This window comes from Miscanthus floridulus, chromosome 3, assembly GCF_019320115.1.
Source record: "Miscanthus floridulus cultivar M001 chromosome 3, ASM1932011v1, whole genome shotgun sequence".
Taxonomy (NCBI): Eukaryota; Viridiplantae; Streptophyta; class Magnoliopsida; order Poales; family Poaceae; genus Miscanthus; species Miscanthus floridulus.
In genome coordinates this window covers 56,859,911-56,867,620 of record NC_089582.1, presented here as the reverse complement: position 1 = coordinate 56,867,620, position 7,710 = coordinate 56,859,911, and the positions used below count along the sequence as shown (strand labels likewise).

The 7,710-nt window shown below is 38.6% G+C and overlaps 1 pseudogene; it reads left to right on the top strand.

The window, feature by feature from the left end:
* Nucleotides 1–1,945: 1,945 nt before the first annotated feature.
* The window catches only part of LOC136541685 (myosin-6-like), a 30,973-nt pseudogene continuing 25,208 nt past the window's right edge, over nt 1,946–7,710 (top strand).

Below are 7,710 nucleotides of genomic sequence, written 5' to 3'. Positions count from 1 at the left end.
CCACCATCATCACCATGGACTTCACCTTGCTCCAACACTTGGCCTTGGACCATCCTATCTAGTCTACACACTTAGATCAAGGATTAGTCCAATAGGTTTCATCAATTAACTGGCTTTCACCGTCACGCCCATCCCGCGGGCTCCGTCCTCGACTGCTACGCTTCACCCACCATGGCTGCTACGTGCCCACTACCGTGCGCCCTGTTGCCGTGTGCCCGGCCAACCGAGCCCTGTTGTCGCGCTCATCAAAGTCCCGCCCGCCATGGCTGAGCCCCGCCTATGAGGGCCACGCCTGCCGAGGTCGCGAGCTCCGATTGTGGCTGCGGGCCTCCTGCGTGCGATTTAGTCGAGAGGAAGAAGGTCATGTTTTTTTGCATATTTGCATTATGCCCCTGACACATGGGGGCTAGATAGGGCCGTCTCTGCAAATTTTAGGCCCTTGTGACATCGAATGTGTGGATGCTAATTAGGAGGATGAAGTATGAAATAATTATAAAACTAATTGCAGAAGTCGTGGCTAATTCACAAAACGAATCTATTAAGCCTAATCAATCCATCATTAGCACATGTTTAATGTAGCATAATATTATCAAATTATGGACTAATTAGACTTAATAGATTTGTTTCACTAAATAGCCCTTATTTATGTCATTAGTTTTATAATTAATCTATGTTTAATACTAAAAACCATTCAAACATTTGATATGATAGGCTAAACTTTAGTCCCGTAGACCCAAATGGGACTAAGACAGCACTTTAAGCTAGTTTTTTTATAAAGGGTTTTACATGTGTACTATTGTAAAAGTTGGTAATTACACACAAACAACTAAAAAGTTGAGTTTTCACACATGCCACTGCTCTGAACTCTTTCTGCTCTGAACTCTTATGCCCTCCACGTCACTTCCGTCAGATTTAGCTTTAACAGTGTCAAACTACGGGTGTAAAAAGTCAAAAATACCCTCCAGTCTGAATATGCAAATAATTTTGTTAGCATCTTAACGACCTTAAATGAAAAGCTCAAAACTAGAAAGTAGTAGATCTCGACAATATCTACATTTTTTGTATAAAAATTATCTTCATTTAATTTCATATAAAAATATATGATTTGATATGATTAATATGTCTTAGAAAATCACATTTTTTAAACGGAATCAAATGAAGATACTCCCTCTAGTTTATTTTATCTGACGCAAGTTAGAATGACACGGTCTCCTAGATTACACTTTGACCATTCATTTTGCTTTATATTATATTATTTATGATTATAAAAGTTAGAATGACACGGTCTCCTAGATTACACTTTGACCATTCATTTTGCTTTATATTATTTATGATTATAAACTTATAATCATTAGATAGTATAATTCCTTACAAATCTAATCATATAAAGTTTGCATTATAATAGTTAAAAATTATTAGCTTAATTATTAAAGTTTTTAAAATTTGAATCTTGATATACGTGTGTGCCAGATAAAATGGACTGGAGGTAGTAATTTTTATATAATTGATCTACAACTTTCTAGTTTTGATTTTTTTCATTTTAGATCGTTAAGATGCTAAAAAAATTAATTATATATTCAGACCTAATAACGTGGATGGTAAAAGAGCTCATAGCAGTGTCACCTAAGAACTTAACTTTTTTAATGACTTTTTTTACAACTACTAAATTAAAAAATAGGCTTCAATACTCTAGTGATTTAAATTAGGAATTGGAAATTAAAAATTAACGGACTGACCTGACAATGCCGTAACAGGTCGTCGCGCACGTCTCCTCCGTCGATCCTGGCTGTTGAGACCCCACCTTTCAGCCGCGGCGGCGGCGCTGACACTGACAGCCAAGCCGAGCTGCAGCAGCGCGCGAGTTTCCCCCCTCTCTCTCCTCGCTTTTGTGTTTTGTTTAATCTGGCCACTCGAGTTCCCACTCGTCCCCAACTTCTCCCTCCCCCCTCCCCGTCGACTCGGTCCTCGCTCTCGCCTCCTCGCGGCTCGCTAGTCGCTAGGCGCTAGGCGCTAGTCGCCTTCCTCCCTGGAAGAAGAAAAAACAAACAAACACGAAACGCAGGTCCGAATCCAAATCTAGCAGCACGCTTCACGTCGCGATCCCGCGGACTCCACCCGCCCCCGCGGCGGCAGCGCGGATCCCGCAGTGGGCTCGCGCGTCGGCCACTCCGGCGCTAACTCCCCCCTCGCGGCGGCGGGAGGGCGGTAGCGGCGATCGCGCTAGCGGAGCCGCTTCTTCGCCCTCGGCGCCGCCGACGGAATGGTACGTACTGCGATTTGCTTTTCATCGGATTTATCTGTGCTTGTTATTGTTACTTGTGCTTTGTTTGGGTAGTAGCGTGTTGGGGACTGTCCCGCTTGATGAGGGCGCCTAAATGCCGGCTCGGTTCGGGGTGTTTCCACGGCGTTTGGAGAGTTCAAGCAGTTGTATCGTGCGATCATTGACATTGAGATATACACGTCTTATTGAACCGGGCATAATTTCGGGAAATGGTGTACCCAGGATATGAATCGGGGCAGCCTTTCGTTGTTCCTTCCTTCGTCTGGCCGTGATTGTGCAATGTGGTGAGGTTGGGGTCTCTGCCTCAGCCCCTCATACCGTCTTATGGTAGATTCTATCTTGTTCTTCTCACTGAGACACTCTGATCATCCCATGGAACATGATCAAGGTTTTTGTGATACTGCTGGGCTAGCATTAATTAAGAATAATTAGGACCTTTATTCTCTGTTTGGTTCATTATTTCTTCAATCAGTGTGCAAAAATGGGCGCCTAAATCATGGGACAATGTCTATGGATGCTTTATATATACTTCTTTTCACGCTTTTAGTTTAAATGTGGGCAAGAAACTTAGGTTATGTGTTTTGTTGTCACCCAGATGTGGATCCTCATATGCCAGTTGTAAGTTCAAACACAATGGAATGATCTGATATTCAGGAACTTCTCAACTATTATTTTGTCAATAAATGTGTCCCCTCATTGTAATTTTGGATTGAGATATTGTAGTTGTTACTATTCTTTCTTCACTCATCGTCCTTCGTACTTGTTAGTTTACTGTAATGACTGGTTAACTGACATTAGTTGTGTTCTTGTGCATATTCTGTTGCAGGCATCCAAAGTCCGCTTTACAGTGGGTTCTCATGTTTGGGTTGAGGATGCTGAGGTGGCTTGGATTGATGGGCTGGTGGAGGAGGTCCAAGGAGATGAATTAATTATAAACTGCACTTCTGCGAAGAAGGTCAGTTATTAGTTCCATGATAGGTTTCTCTTTTTATTTTCTGCCAAAAGTGACATTTTGTTAGTTTATCTCGTCCTGATGGTTTGTCACTTTCTATTCATGCTTTACTGAGGCTGTTGCAGCACTTTTCTCCTAAAATTCTTTTTTATGCCTCAGGTTAATTGTTTTTTAAGTCTGAATTTGTTAATTCATGAGTGTCAGACTATACCGCTATAGCTTCTAATAGTAAATTAATTTATTGAAGTATATGGATAATGATAAATAAAAATAAATAAACATATTTTGGCTACAGGTTACTGCCAATGTCTCAAGTGTGTATCCTAAGGATGCAGAAGCGAAGCGCTGTGGCGTTGAGGATATGACGAGGCTAGCTTATCTGAATGAACCAGGAGTTCTACAGAACTTAAAGTCTAGATATGCAATGAATGAAATATATGTAAGTTGAGTTGTTCAACATATCAGCACTTTTCTTTTATTCTTTTTACTGATGCATACTTGGATCCAGTACTGTGAGTTCTTGGTTATCTGACTTTTCAGTTCTTATATGCTCTCTAGGATGATAGTAGAGTTACTCGTTCAAATTACACCTCCTGGGTCCTGCCTGTATAGTGTTTATGTTTCATTGCTGTTCTTATTTTATTTGGTGTTAAGGTGTTTACTGTTTCTAGTTTCTATATTAGAGGAGTTTGGAATTCTGCAACATTGCATCTGTTTATATTTTATAATATGCTCTAGTGTACCGAACAACCTTGTGGTCTGATTTAACCGCTTAAAGATGCCTGTCCTTTCCAGACTTATACTGGCAACATTTTAATAGCTGTTAATCCATTTCAAAGACTTCCCCACCTTTATAACAATCACATGATGGGAATCTATAAAGGCGCAGAATTTGGCGAGCTGAGCCCCCATCCTTTTGCCATTGCAGATCGTGCATATAGGTGTGTTTCAACCCCCCAAGGAAAACTCGAATATTTTATGCATTTATCGTGTTGCATGTATCTGACATATCAACCATGCAGGCTTATGATGAATTATGGTAAAAGCCAAGCCATATTAGTGAGTGGTGAAAGTGGAGCTGGTAAGACAGAAAGCACTAAAAGTCTTATGCAGTATCTTGCATTTATGGGTGGTAAAGCTCAATCTGGGGGAAGGTCAGTGCAACAACAAGTACTGGAGGTGAGGGCTCCAATTTCTCTTCTTGCTCTTGGGAATATTAGCAACCCAAAATAGTGGATGTATGGATTATGAACTGGCATCTTGGAATGTTTGTAAGGGAGCAAGCTGATCGTTCTGCAGGATTGCATCAAACTCACATTTCACCAGTCTTAATGTCATTCGTGTGTCTTATACTATCTAATCTATCTATTTGATTGATGCAGTCCAATCCTGTTCTTGAGGCATTTGGAAATGCAAAAACAGTCAGGAATAATAATTCAAGGTAATGAACTTAAAAAACATGGTTATTATTTGCTTTTTTCTGTTTCCAACAGTTGGCATTTGCTCATTTAGCACAATCTTTTTTATATTTTCCTCATACTTTTTCGCTTTCTTTTATCTTATTACGCAGTCGTTTTGGCAAATTTGTTGAGATTCAGTTTGACAAGAATGGGAGGATCTCAGGAGCTGCCATAAGGACTTACCTCCTAGAAAGGTCTCGTGTCTGTCAAATATCTGATCCAGAAAGGAATTATCACTGCTTTTACATGCTATGTGCTGCACCACCTGAGGTAAAAAATTCAACATGGCTACAAACCAAATTCTAAACTACAACTTTGTAAACAATATAATATATGGGGCAACTATGTTCCCAGCCTACTACATTGTAGTACTACTTTTCTTTTGATGATGTAGATTTTGCCATCAACTGTATCTTCAACTTTTGATCTGTGTTAAAATGTTGCTGTTGCAGGACCGTGAGAGATATAAACTGGCAGATGCCGCATCATTTCACTATCTTAACCAGTCTAGTTGCATTAAGCTTGATGGGATGGATGATGCTTCAGAATATATAATAACTAGGAGGGCAATGGGCATTGTGGGCATCAGTTCTGATGGACAGGTATGTACATGTGTACAGTTGAAATTAATTTATTTTATCTGAAGATATTTGCTTATAACTTCTATTGCCATTTCGTGCAGGATGCAATATTTAGAGTTGTCGCTGCTATTCTTCATTTGGGCAATGTGGAATTTTCAGAAGGGAGTGAAGCAGATTCTTCTGTACCCAAACATGACAAGTCCCAGTTCCATCTTAGGACAGCTGCAGAGCTTTTCATGTATTAGTCCTTTCTTGTGCTCCCTCCGTAATATTAGCTTGTCATCTTATGCATGACATGCATTTGACAACATTTCAGGTGTGATGAGAAGGCTCTTGAGGAATCTTTGTGTAAGCGAGTTATGGTAACACGTGGTGAAAGTATTGTGAAAAATTTAGATGCACGAGCAGCAGCTCTCAGTAGAGATGCATTGGCCAGAATTGTTTACTCTCGTTTGTTTGATTGGTAAGTTCTCACATTGTCAAACAGTTTATTATTGTTGCTTTATAGTATGTTACTTCCATAACATAAAAAGATAATTCACTTATGTTGCTGTTTCTTTCAGGCTTGTAAATAAGATAAATACTTCAATAGGACAAGATCTAAGTTCAAAGCTTCTGATTGGTGTACTGGATATATATGGTTTTGAGAGTTTCAAGACAAACAGGTGCTTAACTGGTATGCCTTTGCATTTAATCTTCTGTTTATCTTTATCAATGTCTTAATATAGTGTAATACAGTCACAGCAGCAGTTTTTTTATTGGATAGTGGATATTGGTGACATGTTCAAACTATGTTTGCTGCAATACAAAGCCATTCCATCTATTTTGAAGTTAAATCAAATGGCTTGTATTTGGATTATTTGTTTCATCACACATCTCAAGTCTTTGGAATTAGTTCAAAATGGAAATTGTTGATTATGTAACATATAGGTCATACAATGCCAGTTAAAACAATGGCCTTCATGTGCTTAGAACGTAACATATTTTTTCTGCCTTTTAACTAAAAGTGTAGTAGTATCAGTATATCTTAGGAGCTTTTCTCCTAATCTACTTTTTTTTTTGGAGTGGCTCTTTGGTGTTGCAACATTTTGAGGGAACTCCAAATATATGAATAAAAAGCAGAGTGCATATTGTGACAATCATTCAATATGCATGTTGAATTTCACTTTTTATATAGCAATAGGCTTTATCAGGGGAAAAGATCCTCCATGTTGCTTTAAAAAGATTCATCGCTTAAGTTGCTCTTTTGTAAAGCGGAAAATATAGCTTATTTGACCAAAGAGTAATTCATATATGTGACTACAGGCCCAACATGCTAAATCAAATTCACATATTGAAAGTTTGGTAATTGTGAAGATTCAAAATAATAAAAGGGATATGTAGCTATGGTCTTGACTCACAACACTTGCCGCACAAAAGAAAACCTTAAGGGAAACCAACATCATGTTGTTGTTGACATGTATGGGGACTCTGGGTTCAAAATTTGGCTGGAATATGTGCTCTTCTTTTTAGAGGATGCAGCATGTAGTTTCTGCAGCTAATGGCTGCACTGGTTACGGTGATGCATAGTAATAGCGAAGTTATATACTCTCCTTATTAAGAGCCTTAAATCTTCCATAACTCTACTTAGCGAATGGTGTGTATGACATGAAACCATCTTGTTATCTTTTGATGATACGAAACATAACAATTGTTATATGGTGATATTATGACATGCCTCAGTTTCGAGCAGTTTTGCATCAACTTAACTAACGAGAAGCTGCAGCAACACTTTAATCAGGTTAGAGAATGAAAGTCTCAGTTCTTGAGAATGTTCTCCATTCTATGTTTTAGCATTGTCAAATAAAATTTGTTTTGTGTCATTATGTGTAATCATTCTTTTATCTGTTCCATGAGCAGCATGTGTTTAAGATGGAACAAGAAGAATATACAAGGGAAGAAATTGATTGGAGTTATATCCAGTTTGTAGATAACCAAGAGATTCTTGATCTTATTGAGAAGGTGAACAACATACAGTGTTCTTTGCATTGCTTTCTTTTATTATCCATATATATTTATTGTCTGCATTGGTATGATCGTTTTTGCACCAGTGTGAATCTGTGACATTTTCTTTGACCTGCCTTCAGCTAGTTATTGCCTTTCTTAATTACTATTGTAGACTCATGTAACCTAGGATTGAATGTGGAATTATCTGATACCAATAATTATTGAACAAACTGGACGGGTCTGAGTTCAATGTGCAAATTTTTTAACCATCTAGAGATGTTAGTTAAAAATTTCCATTGTAGTTTGGCTATACTGTGAGATTGCATTTTTGACATCTTTCTTTCATTACAGAAACCAGGGGGTATAATTGCTCTACTGGATGAAACTTGGTAAGTAAACCATGAATATCTTGTTTGTAGTTCTGAGCCTTTCTAACATTGTCTTGTTTTG